Source organism: Leptodactylus fuscus, chromosome 7 (genome assembly GCF_031893055.1).
Source record: "Leptodactylus fuscus isolate aLepFus1 chromosome 7, aLepFus1.hap2, whole genome shotgun sequence".
In the NCBI taxonomy this organism is placed as follows: Eukaryota; Metazoa; Chordata; class Amphibia; order Anura; family Leptodactylidae; genus Leptodactylus; species Leptodactylus fuscus.
The window spans coordinates 68,126,176-68,146,827 of record NC_134271.1 but is presented as its reverse complement, the minus strand read 5'-3'; positions in this window follow the sequence as shown (position 1 = coordinate 68,146,827).

Here is a 20,652-nt window from a genome sequence, read left to right as displayed (position 1 = left end):
ACAACAACCCACCATCTCTCAGACATTGGAGCGGCGGCAGAAATACACTGCTAACCACCCACACGCGCAAGCCTTGAACGCCAACATCGCTAAACTGCTGGCCCAGGAGATGTTGGCGTTCCGGCTTGTTGAAACTCCCGCCTTCCTGGACCTGATGGCAACTGCGGCACCTCGCTATGCCGTCCCTAGCCGTCACTACTTCTCCCGGTGTGCCGTTCCCGCCTTGCACCAGCACGTGTCACTCAACATCAGGCGGGCCCTTAGTTCCGCGCTTTGCACAAAGGTCCACTTGACCACCGACGCGTGGACAAGTGCATGCGGACAGGGACGCTACATTTCACTGACGGCACACTGGGTGAATGTAGTTGAGGCTGGGACTGCTTCCCAAACTGGCCCGGTGTACCTCGTCTCCCCGCCTAACATTCCTGGCAGGGACACGAGAAGAACACCCCCCTCCTCCTCCTCCTCTACCGCCTCCTCCTCCGCCACCGCCTCCTCCTCCACCACCGCCTCCTCCTCCGCTGTTAGATTGACCCCAGCTACGAGTTGGAAACGTTGCAGCACTGGCGTTGGTAGACGTCAGCAGGCTGTGCTGAAGCTGATCAGCTTGGGGGACAGACAGCACACTGCCTCCGAGGTGAGGGATGCCCTCCTCGATGAGATGGCAATATGGTTTGAGCCGCTGCACCTGGGCCCAGGCATGGTCGTTTGTGATAACGGCCGGAACCTGGTAGCAGCTCTGGAGCTTGCCGGACTCCAACATGTTCCATGCCTGGCCCACGTCTTCAACCTAGTGGTGCAACGTTTCCTAAAGAGCTACCCCAATGTTCCAGAGCTACTGGTGAAAGTGCGGCGCATGTGCGCCCACTTTCGCAAGTCGACAGTAGCCGCTGCTAGCTTAAAATCTCTCCAGCAACGCCTGCATGTGCCACAACACCGGCTTTTGTGCGACGTCCCCACACGCTGGAACTCAACGTTTCAGATGTTGAATAGAGTGGTTGAGCAGCAGAGACCTTTGATGGAATACCAGCTACAAAACCCTAGGGTGCCACAAAGTCAGCTGCCTCAGTTTCACATCCATGAGTGGCCATGGATGAGAGACCTTTGTGACATCCTACGGGTCTTTGAGGAGTCCACAAGGAGGGTGAGCTCTGAGGATGCGATGGTGAGCCTTACAATCCCGCTCTTGTGTGTTCTGAGAGAATCCCTGATTGACATCAGGGATAACTCAGATCACACAGAGGAGTTAGGGATAGCATCCGATCCGTCACAGCTGGAGAGTAGGTCCACACATCTGTCCGCTTCACTGCGTTTAATGGAGGAGGAGGAGGAGGAGGAGGAGGAGGAGGAAGAAGAGTTGTCCGATGATGTGATGGTGATACAGGAGGCTTCCGGGCAACTTCGAATCGTCCCATTGTTGCAGCGCGGATGGGTAGACATGGAGGATGAGGAGGAAATGGAGATTGAACTTTCCGGTGGGGCCAGAGGAGTCATGCCAACTAACACTGTGGCAGACATGGCTGAGTTCATGTTGGGGTGCTTTACAACCGACAAGCGTATTGTCAAAATCATGGAGGACAACCAGTACTGGATCTTTGCTATCCTTGACCCCCGGTATAAAAACAACATCTCGTCTTTTATTCCGGTAGAGGGGAGGGCCAATCGCATCAATGCTTGCCACAGGCAATTGGTGCAGAATATGATGGAGATGTTTCCAGCATGTGACGTTGGCGGCAGGGAGGGCAGTTCCTCCAGTAGGCAACCAAGTTCTCACCGGTCCACACAAACGAGGGGCACACTGTCTAAGGTCTGGGACACCTTGATGGCACCCCCTCGCCAAAGTGCCGCCACGGAGGGTCCTAGTGTCACCAGGCGTGAGAAGTATAGGCGCATGTTGCGGGAATACCTTTCCGACCACAGCCCTGTCCTCTCCGACCCCTCTGCGCCCTACACGTATTGGGTGTCGAAGTTGGACCTGTGGCTTGAACTTGCCCTATATGCCTTGGAGGTGCTGTCCTGTCCTGCCGCCAGCGTCCTATCTGAGAGGGTGTTCAGTGCAGCCGGTGGCATCATCACTGACAAGCGCACCCGTCTGTCAGCTGAGAGTGCCGACCGGCTCACTTTGATAAAAATGAACCACCACTGGATAGAGCCTTCATTTTTGTGCCCACCTGTGTAAAGCACCCCAACATGAAACTCCATGTCTGTACTCAACCTCTCCAATTCCTCCGCATCCTCATACTCATCCACCATAAGCGTTGCACAATTCTGCTAATACTAGGCTCCCTCCAACATGATTTCCCCCAACTCTGCTGGTTAGAGGCTCCCTCCACCCTGATTTCCACCAACTCTGCTGGTTAGAGGCTCCCTCCACCCTGCTTTCCCACAACTCTGCTGGTTAGAGGCTCCCTCCACCATGAATTTGCCCAAACTGGGCTGGTTAGAGGCTCCCTCCACCATGAATTGGTCCAAACTGGGGTTTTTAGAGGCTCCCTCCACCATGAATTTGCCAAAACTGGGCTGTTTAGAGGCTCCCTCCACCATGAATTGGTCCAAATTGGGGTTTTTAGAGGCTCCCTCCACCATGAATTTGCCCAAACTGGGCTGGTTAGAGGCTCCCTCCACCATGAATTTGCCCAAACTGGGTTGTTTAGAGGCTCCCTCCACCATGAATTTGCCCAAACTGGGCTGGTTACAGGCTCCCTCCACCATGAATTGGTCCAAACTGGGGTTTTTAGAGGCTCCCTCCACCATGAATTGGTCCAAACTTGGCTGTTTAGAGGCTCCCTCCACCATTAATTGGTCCAAACTGGGCTGGTTAGAGGCTCCCTCCACCATGAATTGGTCCAAACTGGGTTTTTTAGAGGCTCCCTCCACCATGAATTTGCCCAAACTGGGCTGTTTAGAGGCTCCCTCCACCATGAATTGGTCCAAACTGGGCTGGTTAGAGGCTCCCTCCACCATGAATTTCCCAAAACTTGGCTGTTTAGAGGCTCCCTCCACCATTAATTGGTCCAAACTGGGCTGGTTAGAGGCTCCCTCCACCATGAATTTGCCCAAACTGGGCTGTTTAGAGGCTCCCTCCACCATGAATTGGTCCAAACTGGGTTTTTTAGAGGCTCCCTCCACCATGAATTGGTCCAAACTGGGCTGTTTAGAGGCTCCCTCCACCATGAATTTGCCCAAACTGGGCTGGTTAGAGGCTCCCTCCACCATGAATTGGTCCAAACTGGGCTGGTTAGAGGCTCCCTCCACCATGAATTTGCCCAAACTGGGCTGTTTAGAGGCTCCCTCCACCATGAATTGGTCCAAACTGGGTTTTTTAGAGGCTCCCTCCACCATGAATTTGCCCAAACTGGGCTGGTTAGAGGCTCCCTCCACCATTAATTGGTCCAAACTGGGCTGGTTAGAGGCTCCCTCCACCATGAATTTGCCCAAACTGGGCTGTTTAGAGGCTCCCTCCACCATGAATTTGCCCAAACTGGGCTGGTTAGAGGCTCCCTCCACCATGAATTGGTCCAAACTGGGTTTTTTAGAGGCTCCCTCCACCATGAATTTGCCCAAACTGGGCTGGTTAGAGGCTCCCTCCACCATGAATTGGTCCAAACTGGGTTTTTTAGAGGCTCCCTCCACCATGAATTTGCCCAAACTGGGCTGGTTAGAGGCTCCCTCCACCATGAATTGGTCCAAACTGGGTTTTTTAGAGGCTCCCTCCACCATGAATTTGCCCACACTGGGCTGGTTAGAGGCTCCCTCCACCATGAATTGGTCCAAACTGGGGTTTTTAGAGGCTCCCTCCACCATGAATTTGCCCAAACTGGGGTGTTTAGAGGCTCCCTCCACCATGAATTTGCCCAAACTCTGCTGGTTAGAGGCTCAATCCACCCTGATTTTCAAAACAAATGTTGGTGCCAACCTCAACTTACTACAAGGGCCAAATTCACTGCTGGTGACAAGCTCTCCTCACTGCAAGTGCCAAATACACATGTTTCAAGGTGTTTTCCTACTGTCAGAGATGTGGTATTGAGTGTGTAAAGTGTGTAGTTGTTAGGCTGTGATGTTGGGGTAATAGAGGGTCTTTGGTGTGTTAGATGCCCCCAGACATGCTTCCCCTGCTGTCCCAGTGTCATTCCAGAGGTGTTGGCATCATTTCCTGGGGTGTCATAGTGGACTTGGTGACCCTCCAGACACGGATTTGGGTTTCCCCCTTAACGAGTATCTGTTCCCCATAGACTATAATGGGGTTCGAAACCCATTCGAACACACGAACATTGAGCGGCTGTTCGAATCGAATTTCGAACCTCGAACATTTTAGTGTTCGCTCATCTCTGCTAAAGACCATTACTATCACTTATTATTAAGTGGTATCAAGCACAACTGCTGACCGCCATCTGTACAGCGTGCCTAATATTATCTAATAAATACCACGTTCATTACTCTACAAGCTTATCGACTTTTTGTATATAATGAGTGGGTTTGTCATTTAACACTTTAGAACTAGACAGTACACATAATAGGTTAATTCACTGGTTAAGACGGCATAACGCTGTAGGTGTACTGCAGATTTTGCTGCAGTTCTTTTAAGCAAAGCCAGTAGTGGATTTGACGTAAAAACCGGTGCAATTTTGGAAATCACAGCATGTAAATTATACCTACGGAAATACAGGCGGTTTCCCCATAGGTATAATTGTAAAAGAAAGTCTACAGAGGAAAACTCAACCAACTTTCTGTCTAAAGTGCTGTGGGAAGAACTGCAATGAGTTGCTGCCAAGGTTTTTCCCGTAGCACTTTATTCTTGCGGGATGTCCCGTGGTGCCTTAGCCTACATGTCTCCTTTACTTTACTTTTTGCATTCATTTTTTAAGTCACTCTTGACTTTGAAAAAAAATACAGCAAAATCCACAACAAAAAAAGAAGCTGTCTCGAAACTTAGACCCTTAGGGTAAGTTCACACAGAGTTTTTGGTCAGGGTTTTGAGGCTGTATTCGCCTCAAAACCCTGACCAAAAAGACGTTTCTCATTGAAATCAATGGGAGCTGCTCAGGAGCTTTTTCCGGTAGCCGTTCCTTCTGGCTCTAGGAAAAAAGAAGCGAAATGCTCGTTCTTTAGGCCAAGTCGCCTCGCCATTCAGCCTGAAGACACTCCCTCCTCCAGACTAGGCCCATTCATTGGGCCTAATCTGGAATGGAGCGTGCGGCTGGATGCCGATGCAGTGCACCGACTTTCAATCGCGGTAACCCGTCTTTTGGACTGGAACCTGAGGCGGCCTCCGCTTCAGGTTCCGGTCCAAAAAACTCCGTCTGAACATACCCTTAGCCTTTAAAGGGGTTTCTCCACTTAAGCAATTTATCCGTTATTTATAGGGTAGGACAGCGGAGTGTCTAGCTAAACAAAGCTACATGTTTACATAAAACCACATTGAAGCAACACGTTTTTTTTATGTTCCCTTAACTCTCCCGTGCCTCTGATCATTATACTTGGGGGGGAGGGTCTGAAATGACCCCTGAGTAAATAATGATGTTTGTGGGGCCCGTGACTTCACTTACTGATCCCGGCCACTGCCAGGATCGGTAAGTAAATAGGGCCCGGTAACGGCCTATTAAGAAAAGAAAAAACCCACAGGGGTAGCAGCTGTCGCTGGGCCCCTAATGTCCCAGGCCCTGTAGCAGCCGCTACCCCTGCTACCCCGGTAGTTATGCCACTGCTCTTGAAACACACCGTGCAGCTGTGAGCAAAAGTGAGAACAAGTTTCTACGCTCTGGCTGTAAACAAGGTTTCCATTATCTAAAATCAAGTAAAGAATTAAGACTTAGCCCCCTTGCACACAACAGTATGAATGGTCAATGCACTATCCGGGTTTTGCCTGTATATAGCACACTGACCCTTTCATTTCTAAGAGCCCGTGCACCCAACTCTGATTTACATGGTCTCATGTGCGGTCCCAACAGTCTAGGCAGCAAAATATGGAACAGGTCCTATTCCTGTCTGATTTTGCACCCTGCTTCCGCGGCTCCTATTCACTGACCGAAAGGGGCTGCAGAAGCATGGTCTGAGCACGGGTGGCACTCAGTTGACATCTGTGTGTCTCCCGTGCGCAGCCTGTGCCGTTTATTCATGGCATCCGATTAGCACAGGGTGTTGTACAACCGGCTTTAGAAAAAGCTTTATTCATCTAGATTTGGAAATCAGTTTTTAAGGCTAAAGCCTCATATTGCACAAAGTTGCAGCAAAAAACGCAGTGTTTTACAGTATCCACGTTTTTTGAAAAATGCAGCGAGTCAATTATACCTGCGGAAACACTGATGTATAGGTATATTATGGAAATTGCAATGGAAAACACTGTATATGTATCTGCCGCATTCTTTCTGCAGTGTTTTTTTTCTGCGTTTCACTACGTGGATCCTTAGCCTAAATGAATTTAGCTGTGTTACATTATTTATGGAATATGCATAGACAAAATTATAGGTACAGGTCTAATTATATCAAATTCACTGGTTCAGACACAGTTGTCTCAAAAGAATTCAATGCAAGGTGACCAAATGTACTTGACCCTCTTTGTTATTCCCATTGACTTGAACAGTGAGAGCTACATGCAAGAGCAGCCCCCTCTCTATTCAACTTTATGGAGACTATGGTGGTTCACTGCACTGCCACCTATCACTCATTAAAGGGATTATATTATTAGAATCCCTTTTTGAACTAAGACCGCTTCTCCCTACCGCCTCTTTGTCACATCATCGGCTGCGTCATCAGCCAAAAGAGCCAACTGCGCATGTCCGTTTGGCCATTGGTCTCTTACATGAGTGTCCATTTGGCCACAGGAAAACGGCCAAACTGACATGCGCAGTCGGCTCTGCTGGCTGAAGATGTGGCCGATGATGCACTGAAAACTCATTTGCATTCAGCAAAAAAACGAAATAACACTGGAACGGTGACGCAGATCAGAATAATAAAGGTAGGAGAAGATTAGCCTTTCTTAAGGCTATTCCGACGTGGTCTTAGTTCAAAAATGGATTCTAATGATAGAATCCCTTTAATGATATATGATAGTTTATAAAACTATTCTATGCATCCTAAATTCACATGGTTCTAAGAGCTGATAACTCATACAACCCTTGGCACAACTAGATGTATAGACAATGTAAGCCTATTAACATGCACACACATACCAAGCACAAGACTGACTTCAGTTTCTATTAAAGGGTCTCATTTTCAAATTATCAATAAATTAGTCTGACTAGGAAAAAAAACTGACCAGAATGCGTATTTATTTCTTGAGATCTGGAGGAGAGATGTGGCACATTTCCCAGCAGGATTAGCATACCATGTCATCACGTTTTAAGAATAGCTTCCACTTGATCTCTGGACAAGCTTCATCATAAACTGTTGCTTGCTGAATGAAGGCATGACTTGTCAGCTTGGTTCAGCCTGGCTTCCTGCCATAGTTGCAAGCAAATTATTACTTACATCTTTTATATTATTGCACGATATACAATGTTATGGAATAAAGGGGAAGTCCAACCTTGCACATTTAAGATATACAGTATCATCAAAGTGACAGTCCCACCTTCATTGGTTACAGAACCCCAAACCAATATATTTGTCAAGATATGTAGTGTAGAGAGCAAAAAGCAAAATTTAGCTGTTCATATTTGTATGGCTGTTGTTAGCAACTTTGACAGCTTGACAGGACCTTCATTGAGGGGTCCCAGACATTAGATTCCCCACGTACCAACTATTTATGAAGCACTCTAATTGTCAATGGTTGGGATATCCCTTTGCGGCTCCATCAATCATTGCATTGAATGTGGTATGGAAATTGCAAACTGTGCTCAATCACAGATTTCTATCTATTCCAATTTACTTGAAAAAGATGTCACTTTCATTTGGTTGTGGAGCTGTATGAGGTGCAAATGTCCGGTGAGGTTAAAATCTCCATAGTCTCTAGACTTTCAGTGTAAGATGGGAGAGGGGTTGTATTGATCCCCTGCAGGGCAAGGCACCATGAGCACTATAAATGGCGACTGTAGAACAGGTTCCACGGTGAGGCAACGGTCACACTAGCATTATGTGACCGTTCAGGGATTCCGACCCCCATTCCGTTTGAAAAATGTAGAGAAAAAAGTCCCGTAAGGAAACCTAGAAGAAACCCAATGGACCCCATTGTAAGTTCACTTTTTAAGCGTATAGGGTTTCTGTTTTTGTGGAGTGCTACTAATGTATACCAAGACTCAAATATAATATAAGAAAAAGAGGAACACAAGGATTGTTGGTATAAAAAAAAAATGTAATAATACACTATGGTATATAATCCATCCCAATGCAGTTACTCCTCGTTCATATCAGTGTTTGGATTCTGTCCAGGGGAGTCCGCATGGGGACCCCCCGAATGGAATACCAAACGCAAGTGCAAGCGCTGGTGCAGTAAAAGCACACGGATCCCATAGACTATAATGGGGTCTGCGTGCTTACCGCCAGATCTCCACAAGCATCGTGCAGGCAGAAGAGTACTTCACCATCTACTTTCCAGTCCGTATGATTCGTGCGGGCAGTGCGCGGCAAGTATACGAACACCATTATAGTCTATGGGGTCCGTGTGCTTTCTCTGCACACCGCTTGCAATTGCGTTTGTATTCCAGTCGGGAGGTCTCCTTGCAGACTCCCCCCGGACGGAATACAAAAGCAGATGTGAACGAGGGCTTAGAAGGCTGAAGACAGAAACCCACAGACCCCATATGCTATGATGGGGTCTGTCAGGTTTTGTCCTGGTTTCTACTGATTTATGCCGATTTTTTAGTGGAATCTTGGAATGAAATGGCCGAACACTAGTGTAAATGTAACATCACTGTGCTTAAAGTACAAAAACATCAAAAAAACTGCAGATTGGGACCTGAAAGTAGCCCTGGACAAAATGTAAAAGAAGCCAATATAGCTGCAGGCTCAGTGCAAGTAGGTGGAGTCAATACAAGTGGGCAGGGCCAACACAAGTAGTAACTCCAAGTACAGCAGCCTGTGTAAAGTTACCGTGTCAGAATGAAACTGTAACTAGGGCTGTATTCACACTGAGTAACGCTTGCGTTTTTTGTGCTTATTTTTGCACATAGCGCCGCGTTAACGCCGCGTATACGCCGCGTTAACGCCGGGCAACGCCACCGCAAAATAGCGTGGCGTTAACGCCGCGTACACGCGGCGTTAACGCGGCGCTATGTGCAAAAATAAGCACAAAAAACGCCAGCGTTACTCAGTGTGAATACAGCCTTACACAGGACTGCTGCCTCTCACTCTCACTCTCACTACTGCTTTATATGTAAAGGCAGCAGTCGTATATAAGTAAAGGTAAAGGCAGTGGGGGCAGGGTGGCCATTAAACTGTAGGTGCAGTAGCAGCTGCCATCAAACTTACAGACCACTGACTCCTCTGGGAGGGGCATGAAAAGAGAAAAACTAATTCCCTTGTGCTCTGGTGTCCACTGCTGCAGCCTGTTTGGTTACACACAGGTTTTTGTCCTCCTAACCCAGGCACTTCATGTGACCGATGAGGCCAATCAGCAGCCTCAGCAGTCGCTGGAGAGTGGCTGGGGACATATGTGAGTGACATCATGGGTCCCTCTCCAGCGACCACCTAATTGGCCTTAACAGACACATGGAGTTCAGGGGAATGAAGCACGTTGTCAACTGTACAGGCTGCTGTGTCAGACACTGGAACACTGAGGACAGGTGAGTATGTTTTTTTTCTAAACATTACTCCTCTTTAAGAATAATGTCCCATAGTGCACACAGTATAATGTCCCACATTGGCCCTCACACAGTATAAAGTCCCATAGTGGCCCCTTCACACAGTATAATGTCCCATAGTGGCCTCTTCACACAGTATAATGATCCATAGTGGCCTCTCCTTACACTACAATGCCCTACCATGGCCCCTCCACGTAGTATAATGTCCCATGGTGGCCCCTTCACATCGCATAATTTCCTATAGTGGCCCCTCTACACAATATAATGTCTCACAGTAGCCCCTGCACACAATATAATGTTTCATAATGGCTCCTCCTCAGGTTATCATGCCCTATCGTAGCCCATCTACACAGTAAAATATACCATAGTGGCCCCTCCACGCAGTATAATGTTCCTATGATGGCTACTCCACATAGTAAAATGTCCCATGTCACAAGCTGGTCACTGGGGATGGCTGTTTACTACTGTCTATTCATTCCAATTTAAATATCATTTTGCTTACAAATTCATGTTCACAATTTTTCTTTCTGTTTTTGCTTAGTCATATCTGTTTTTGGATGCCCAAGATGGCTGATACCATCAGTATCTATCTATCTATCTATCTATCTATCTATCTATCTATCTATCTATCTAGCTATCTATCTAGCTATCTATCTAGCTATCTATCTCCTATCTATCTATATATCTCCTATCTATCTATCTATCTATCTATCTATCTATCTATCTATCTATCTATCTATCACAACATTATTGTGTTCCCTCTATATAGGGAGAATTATCTGAGTGAAGCTATGTGACATCTAGTGATAAATGAATTGTACTAGTAGTCATTGCTGCACATGTTGACATGACATCATGGCGCAGTAAGCTGTTGTTCTCTCCGTAGACTGCTGTAAGTATAAATGTAAGAACACCACAAGTCCTAAAGACCATAATGTGATTAGTATTGCAACCACGCACACACACCAGCCATGATGTACTGTTTTACCCTGACCATTAGCGGCAAAGCTACACATACTATAACAAGAGAAATCAGAAGGAACACACTAAAGTGGGAATGAGCTTTGTAAAACATTTTTCTAAAAATCTATATCAAAATGTCAAACACAGCATCCTTACAAAAGTGGTTCCCCATTTACCGCAAACCTTTCATTATATAGACGTACATTGTTATACAGGGTTGCATTGCCCCATGATTGTTTCTGGCAGTACGGAATACAGTATCTGGAATGCAAGAACTAAGGGGACTGCAGTATTAGCTAACAAAACGATGAAGAATTGGCCCAAGGACAGAAGTGTACCTTAAAACTGTTGGGCCCCAATCCACCAACCACATGCCTTTTATAATATTGGTTTCGTCTAACATAGCAGATGGGCTCCCTCAGATACCAGAGTCTAGGAAATACTACCTCTGCAGCTGTACTCTTGCTAAAGAATTTTAAAAAGGGATTGAATGAGAAAAAAAACATTGCTGCCGCTGCTCCTGATACATGAGCCAGATAAAAAACTATGGGGCTCATTTTGATCTTTGTTATGGACACCAAGTGATGAGTCCTTGTAATGCACAAATGTCACAGTTACCCCTGGGTTATTGATGAAGGCCCCATATGGATCTCCATGTGACCTAATATGGTATGTACAAAGGCATTGGTCAAAGTAGACATTCCCTTTAAATACGATAAATAGTAAATGTGCCATATTTACAAGAAGCTGGAGGAGTATCATGAAAGTTCTTTAAAGTTCTTAAAATTTGCTACAAATTTGTAACTCAAAGACTATGCAATGACCTCACTGATTGTGGTTCCCACCATGTGATGACCACACATACTGTGTTGTGAAGGGCACCCCTTCTCTATGCTATTGCAAACTTTCAATCTGTAAGGAAAACTTCCATAGAGCAGTGAAGAACACAGCTTGTAATTTGGAATGAGGATGATCCATCCATATCTTCCTGCTGTAACTCAGGAGATTTCTCCAATAAATTAGATTTAAGGATTATTAAATGCTGTTACCATGTCCCATCCCCATATTAAAAGACTTGTGCAGATGTGCAGAGGTCATTGGAGCATGGCGGAGGCTTCTAACTGCTTATCTATACAAGAAACGGGGTGCAAATTTGGTCCTTATGAAATGTGCCCCTAAAGCTCAGAAGACGCTCCACTGTAAATAGAGAAAGACAGTTGGGAAGAGAGGTAATATAATTTATGCTAATTTAACATGACAGAATGGGAGCACTCTGAATCTTCTTTCATCTCCATTAACAAAATGACAAGATTATCACATTCCTGAGAGTTGGGCTGGATCCGCTAAATAGTGTTCCCCGTCTGCCAGCCTCATCTCCTCTGCAGCGACTCCTTTGCCCTGTTCACATATGAAATGTTTTGTTTATTTGTCTTTTACTTAAAGAGCACAGAAATAGTCCTCTCGCCTCAACATTTAATGAATTCTCAAGATGCAAATAACTTTTTTAAGATGGGATAGAGCTGTGCGTTTTATAGGCTGCAGACAGGGCTTTACGTTGGCATTTCCTCTGTTTTTACTTGGTTAGCAGATGGGCAGCAAATGTCAAAATATATTATGGAAATTATACTTTTCCTTTTTTATAGACATTTCAATTATAGCATAGACACTTATTAATGTCCTATATTTTCTTCCGTTGAGCAAGATTTTCTATTTTGACTGTTTTAGGAATAAGTAAAGCAAGGCTGGGAACTGATGGCACCCCAGCTTGTCACAAGAGGTCTGTATGTTATGATACATATATGGGCCAACTCCTTATCTATATCTGAGTTTCTCTATATGTAATATGCAGGAGCTGATACACAGAGACACGGACAACCACTTACTGTATATCTAACTTTACTTTACTGACAGGAACTAGAGGTAAAAGGACTAAATGTGTTTAAACTAGAGATGAGCGAACACTAAAATGTTCGAGGTTCGAAATTCGAATCGAACAGCCGCTCAATGTTCGTGTGTTCGAACGGGTTTCGAACCCCATTATAGTCTATGGGGAACATAAACTCGTTAAGGGGGAAACCCAAATCCGTGTCTGGAGGGTCACCAAGTCCACTATGACACCCCAGGAAATGATGCCAACACCTCTGGAATGACACTGGGACAGCAGGGGAAGCATGTCTGGGGGCATCTAACACACCAAAGACCCTCTATTACCCCAACATCACAGCCTAACAACTACACACTTTACACATTCCAAAAAACCTCTATCAAAGTGGGAAAATACCTGGAAACCTTCTTTACTCCCCAAATGGATGGACACAAACCCCAATTTAAGCTCAACAAACAGTAACAACCACCCCTTTAAATCACGTTCCCCATGACAACCACGGATGGAATAGACAATGGGAAATCCAAAAGCCCTCACCCTTAACTGTCATTTTGAGTGTGTGTGTGTGTGTGTGTGTGTGTGATGTGGTAAGACCTTCCAAAATTCACTTTTCTAGCCCCTAACATGAGCCCTTCCAAACAAAGTTACAGGACCTTAAGCTGAGCTACCAGCAGAGATTGAGGCCCTTGGCATGAGTAGAGCCTTGCACCAGCAGTGTTTTTGGCACTTAGGGTGAGTTGAGCCTTGTACTAGTGTGTGTCCCTTAACATCAGGCGGGCCCTAAGTTCTGCGCTTTGCACAAAAGTTCCACATTAACTAGGCTGAATGGTACAAAGATTAGTAGGCCCGAGAACCAGGAACAGGTCTTGCAATGGCTGTCGGATAACGCTTAAAGCACATTGTCCACCAGCCAGTCAGCCTCTACCTCCTCTTACCCAACAGTCTTGTCCTCCTTCCACCCAAAATTCCCAATCTTCCCAGAACAATAACCCCAACTGTCCCTGCTCCCCATAGCTGTTCTCCCTTCCTTTGACTGTACCGCAACCTGCCCCTCCATTTCGCGATTCCACGGACCTAACAGACGAGTATCTGTGTCCAGATGCTCAAACACTAGAGTCTCCTCCATTCCATCTCCGGTCGATTTGGTGGCGGATGACCAGCAACCCACCCTCATCGACGATGATGAGACGCAGTTGCTGTCAGGGCAGCCAGTTGACATGCGCATTGTGCAGGAGGAGGAGGCGAGACAGGAGTTGGAAGAGGAGGTGGTGGACGACGAGGACACCGACCCCACCTGGACAAGGCGGATGTCAAGCTGGGAAAGTAGTGTGGATGTTGAGGCAGGTGCAGCACCAAAAAGGGTAGCTAGAGGCAGAGACATGTCCAGAGGCAGAGGTCAGCTGCTTTGCCGAAGCCAGGCCAGACCTGGAATGTCCGAAGATGTTCCCTTTTGTACCCAGCCCAGAAAAACTCCCCCATCGAGGGCACATTTCTCGAAGGTGTAGAGTTTTTTCAAGGAATGCGCCGAGGACAGATATAGTGTCGTCTACACAATTTGCCTCTCGAAATCAAGTAGGGGCCCTGAGAAGAGCAACCTGTCCACCACTTCAATGCACCGTCATTTGGAATCCAAGCAATGGAATCAGTGGTAGGCAGCAACGGCAGGACAAACATCGCCCGCCGTTCATGCCACTGCCTCTGCTCACAGTGCTGGCGATGCACTCCAGAGGACGAGCCAGGACATCACTTCATCTGCCTCCGCCACTTTGTTGACTTCTCCCTCATCCTCCCCTGTTTCTGTCTTATCTCCTTTTCCTGCACCATCAAAGGCACCATCAGGCGCTTCTTTACAACAACCCACCATCTCTCAGACATTGGAGCGCCGGCAGAAATACACCGCTAACTACCCACCCACGCAAGCCTAGAACGCCAACATCGCTAAACTGCTGGCCCAGGAGAGGTTGGCGTTCCTGCTTGTTGAAACTCCCGCCTTCCCGGACCTGATGGCAACTGTGGCACCTCACTATGCCGTCCCTAGCAGTCACAACTTCTCCCGGTGTGGCGTCCCCGCCTTGCACCAGCACGTGTCACTCAACATCAGGTGGGCCCTTAGTTCTGCGCTTTGCTGCAAGGTCCACTTGACCACCGACACTTGGACAAGCGCCTGTGGTCAGGGATGCTGCTTATCATTAAGGACAGGCAGGGTGAATGTGGTGGAGTCTGGTCCCGGGGTGCAAACTGAGGTACCCTATCTCCTCTCCCAGGCCAAAATTCATGGCAGGAGTAGACTGAAACCCTACGACGCTGCAACCTCCACCCCAGCTACTAGCGGCAAACGCTAAAACACTGGTGTGGGGAGACGTCAGCAGGCGGTGCTGAAGCTCATCAGCTTGGGGGACAGACAGCACAGTGCCTCCGAGGTCAGGGATGCCATCCTGGCTGAGATGGCATTTTTTTTTCCCTGCTACACCTGGGGCCTGGCATTTTTACGCCTGTGATAATGGCTGGAACCTGGTAGCGGCTCTGGAGCTTGCCAGCCTCCAACACGTTCCATGTCTGGCCCACATCTAACTTAGTGGTGCAACGTTTTTTGAAAACATACCCAAATGTACCGAAGCTACTGTTGAAAATGCGGCGCTTGTGCGCCCACTTTTGCAAGTGTACAGGAGTCGCTGCTAGCCTAAAAACACTCTAGCAAGGCCTACATCTGTCCAAACACAGGCTGTTGTCCGTCATTCACACACGCTGAAACCCTACAATACCATATCTTGAGCAGGGTGTGTGAGCTGCACAGACCTTTGATGGAGTTCCATCTACAAAACCCAAGGGTTCTTCAAAGTCAGCTCCCAAAGTTTCTGCACCATGAGTTTCCAGGGGTGGCAGAATTATGGCTAGGGGCAGAGGCATGGATAGGGATGATGTCTAGGGGAAAAAGCAGTGTGGATGTGGAGGCAAGCTAAGCAGAAAAAACTGGGGGTACAAGCAGAGGCATGGACTGGGGTGATGTCTAGGGGCAAAAGCAGTGTGGATGTGGAGGCAAGCTAAGCAGGGAAAAAGGTGGCTAGAGGCAAAGGGATGTCCAGAGGCAGAAGACAGCTGCATGACAGAAGCTAGACCTGAGCCAGCAAGGCCCAAGATGCCCTCTTTTCTAGCTTCCTTAGAAAAATCCCCCCATCGAGGCCACGTTCCTCGCTGGGGGAGATAATTTCTAAATGTATAGGTCGAGGACAAACTGAGTGTGGTTTACACACTTTGCAATGCGACTCCCCATCTCCCAGGCCTTTCATTCCAGGCTAAAGTACAGCACAACCCACCCACATGCCCAAGGCTTCAACGGCCTCATCTCAAAAATTCTGGCCCAGGAGATGTTGGGGTCCCAGCTTGTGGACACTCTGCCCTTTTTGGGCCTGCTGGCTACTGCGCCACCTCACTGTGCCGTCCACACCAGCACTTTTCCCCAAACATGAGGCGGTCCCTAAGTTCAGCGCTTTGCCCAAAAGATCCACGTGACCAGCTACGAATGGACAAGTGCATGCGGACAGGGACGCTACCTTTCAATCTTGGCACAGTGGTTGAATGTACTTGAGGCATGGACCGGGTCGCAAAATGTGGTGGATTGACTTGTCTCCTCACACAACATTCCTGGGAGGAGGGCTGAAACACCACCCTCCTCCTCCGCTGTTAGATTGACCCCAGCTACGAGCTGGAAACGCTGCAACACTGGTGTGGGGAGACGTCAGCAGGCTGGGCTGAAGCTCATCAGCTTGGGGGACGGACAGCACACTGCCACTGAGGTCAGGGATGCCATCCTGGATGAGATGGCAATTTGTTTATCCCTGCTGCCCCTGGGGCCAGGCTTTTTTGTCTTGTTGGAGAGCTCTGGAGCTTGCCAGCCTCCAACACGTTCCATGCCTGGCCCACGTGTTCAATGTAGTGGTGCAACGATTTTTAAAAACATACCCCAAATTAGCTGAGCTAAGGGTGAAAGTGCGGCACTTGGACACCCACTTTCCCAAGTCTACAGTACCTGGAGCTAGACGCAATACACTCCAGCAAGGCCTACATCTGCCTGAAGCACCTACTGTTGTGCGAGGTCACCACACGCTCTAACCCTAGATACCATATGTTGAGCAGGGTGTGTGAGCAGCAGAGACCTTTGATGGAGTACCAGCTACAAAACCCAAGGGTTCCTCAGAGTCAGCTCCCTCACTTTCTGCACCATGAGTTTCCATGGGTGGCAGACTTATGGCTAGAGGCACAGGCATGGATAGGGGTGATGTGTAGGGGCAAAAGCAGTGTGGATGTGGAGGCAAGCTAAGCAGCAAAAACTGGGGGTACAAGCAGCCGGTGGCATCATCACTGACAAGCACAGCTGTCTGTCAGCTGACAGGCTGACTTTCACCAAAATGAACAGACAATGGATAGACTCATCATATACATGTCAGTTACATGACAAATTTAGTGCAATTTGCAAGTCCAAGATGGGTTGGAGATCTGCAGAGAGGAATCTCACCACCTCTTGCAGGTGCCATCATTTGGAAGGCAACCCCTGGGCTCAGTGGGTGAGAGCAAGCGCAGGATAATCGTCGTTTGGCCTGGCGGCCACTGCCTCTCCCACTGTTGACAGGGCTGGCGCTGCAGTCCAGACCAGCAGCCAGGACACCTCCACATCTGCCTCTGACACTTTTGGGGAGTTCACCCTCATCCTCACCTTTTCCTGCCATTTCTCCTTTTGTCCGCGCCATCATGCGCCTCTTCCCAGCAACTCCCCATCTCCCAAGCCTTTCATTTCATGCTAAAGTACAGCGCAACCCACCCACATGCCCAAGGCTTCAACGGCCTCATCTCAAGAAATCTGGCCCAGGAGATGTTGGAATCCCAGCTGGGGGACACTCTGCCCTTTTTGGGCAGAGTGTCTACTGCGCCACCGCACTGTGCCGTCCACACCAGCACTTTCCCCCAAACATGAGGCGGTCCCTAAATTCAGCGCTTAGCCCTAAAGTTCCACGTGACCAGTTACGAATGGACAAGTGCATGCGGACAGGGACGCTACCTTTCAATTTTGGCACAGTGGTTGAATGTAGTTGAGGCGTGGACCGGGTCGCAAAATGTGGTGGCCTGACTTGTCTCCCCACACAACATTCCTGGGAGGAGGGCTGAAACACCATCCTCCTCCGCTGTTAAATTGACCCCAGCTACGAGTTGGAAACGCTGCAACACTGGTGTGGGGAGACGTCAGCGGGCCGTGCTGAAGCTCATCAGCTTGGGGGCCAGACAGCACACTGCCTACAAAGTGAGTCATGCCATCCTCGATGAGACGGCAATGTGGTTTTTGCCACTGCACCTGGGCCCAGGCATGTTGTCATGTGTGATAATGGCCGTAACCTGGGATCGGCTCTATAGCTTGGCAGCCTGCAACATATTCCATGCCTGGGCCACGTTTTTAACTCATTGCTGCTAATCATTTTAAAAAGGTACCCCAATGTTCCTGAGCTACTGGTGAAAGTGTGGCGCTTGTGCGGATAGTTTTTAAAGTCTATAGTTGCCGCTGCTAGCCTCTATGCACTCCTACAACGCCTGTACCTGCTGGAACAACGGCTGTTGTGCGACGTCTCCACACTGCTGGCACTAAACATATCATGTGTTGAGCAGAGTGTGTGAGCAGCACAGACCTTTGATGTAGTTCCAACTCCAAAACCCTCGGGTTCGTCAAAGTCAACTCCCTCGGTTGCTCAACCATGAGTGGCCATGGGTGGCAGACTTATGTGAAAGCCCATCCCATCCATTGCACTGGACACGAAACATCAGCATGCGCTCATCACAACTCCGGATATGGCAGCTGCGTTAAGCAGGGTGCAGGTTACAACACAGACCAGGCCCGAGCACCAGGAACAGGTGTTAGAAATACTGCTGCATCCGCCATTTCCTTCCAATTTTGGGGTTTTGGACCCGCCACCGACTTGTCTGGACCTAAGTGGGGATCATGAGACACAGTTGCCATCAGGGCAAGCTGTGGTCATGTGCGGTTTGCAGTAAGGGGCCAGTGCGCAATTGGAAGAGGAGTTGGTGGATGACGAGGCCACCGACCCCACATGGACAGGGGTGATGTCTAGGGGCTAAAGCAGTGTAGATGTAGAGGGAAGCTAAATCAACAAAAAACCTGGGTAGAAGCAAAGGCATAAACTGGGGTGATGTTTAGGGGCTAAAGCAGTGTAGATGTGGAGGGAAGCTAATTCAACAAAAAAAACAGGGTAGAAGCAAAGGCATAAACTGGGGTGATGTTTAGGGGCTAAAGCAGTGTAGATGTGGAGGGAAGCTAATTCAACAAAAAAAACGGTAGAAACAAAGGCATAAACTGGGGTGATGTTTAGGGGTGAAAGCAGTGTAGATGTGGAGGGAAGCTAAGCAGCAAAAACAGTGGGTAGAAGCAAAGGCATGCAAAACTCTACCCTGTTGGAAGACTTATTCCTAGGTCTGGAACACGTTAATGGCCCCCCTGGACAAATTACTGCCACTCAGGGGCCTAGTGTCACCAGGAGGGACAAGTATAGGCGCATGTTGTGGGAATACCTGGCCGACACCAGCTCTGTCCTCTCCGATCCCTCTGTGCTCTACAGCCTACACTTATTTTCTCATCTTTTTTTCTGAACTGCACATCTCTTACCTGCTTCTTTTGGGATCTTAGAAATGGTGGTCCACTTCCACAGATGGTAACTTCAATAGACAGTGTAACGGGAGTAGCTGAGGGATCGCTGTCTTAACCACTTTTTGGCACAAAATTAACTTCCAAAGCCAAATATGGTGCAAGTATATGATGCAAGGACACCTACACACCTATCTCTGACACATTGGGGAGTTCACCCTCATGCGCCCTTTTGGCCTGCACCATCATGCGCCTCTTCCCAGCCACTCCACATTTCCCAAGCTTTTCATTGCAGGCAGAAGTACAATGGTCCCCCATGCCCAAGCCTTTAACAGCCTCATCGATAAACTGCTGGCCCTGGAGATGTTGGTGTTTGTTTATGCTTCTGGATACCCAGGCCTTCCATCAGCAGATGGCAGCTGGGGCACCTCCCTATGCTGGGCCTAGCCGTTACTACTTCTCTTGGTGTGCTGTCCCTGCCTTGCGCCTGCATGTGTCCCATAACATCAGTCGGGCCCAGAGCTCTGCGCTTTGCTGCAAGGTCCACTTGACCACCGACACATGGACAAGCGCCTGTGGTCAGGGATGCTGCAGTGCTTGGGGGACAGACAGCACAGTGCCTCCGAGGTCAGGGATGCCATCCTGGCTGAGATGGCATTTTTTTTTCCCTGCTACACCTGGGGCCTGGCATTTTTGCGCCTGTGATAATGGCTGGAACCTGGTAGCAGATCTGGAGCTTGCCAGACTCAAACACGGTCCACGCATGGCCCACGTATTTCAACTTGTTGGTGCCATGTTTCTTTGAAACCTACACCATTGTGCCTGATATACAGGTCAAAGTGGGGCCATTTTCATAAGTGAGAACTAGCCTCTGCTAGGCAGAAAACATTCAGAGCACACTCCTCTCATTTTCGCACCGTTGGCTGGCGGAGGAAGACGAGGGGGTTGGAGTGGCATCTGATGTCCCTGTCCCACACGAGGCTAGAGGGTGCACTTCAGGGCATCCCATTGCTTCACCACAAATGGTGTGAAGGGGAGTGGAAAATGGATGAAATGGAGAGTGACCCTTACAGTTGGGGTCAGCAAAGGCATGCCAAGTAACACACTGGCACACATGGCTGACTTCATCTTGGGTTGCTTTTCAACACATATTTCACATCATGAAGAACAAATAATACTGGATTTTTACAAGCCTCGAACCCCGGTCTAGGTCTAATGTCTGTTCCTTTCTTATATTAGGGGAGAGGGAAAAAAAATTACTTCAGTGATACGTTTAGCGTACATAGACTGACTATTAATGTGTATCCCACTTAGTGTTGTTAGGGTTACACACCGTCACAACCTGGCTAAAGCTTCTATAGCTGTTAATAAAGTCAACATAACTTTACGGTATCCAAAAAGACAGCTGGTACCGACAGAGAGCAAGA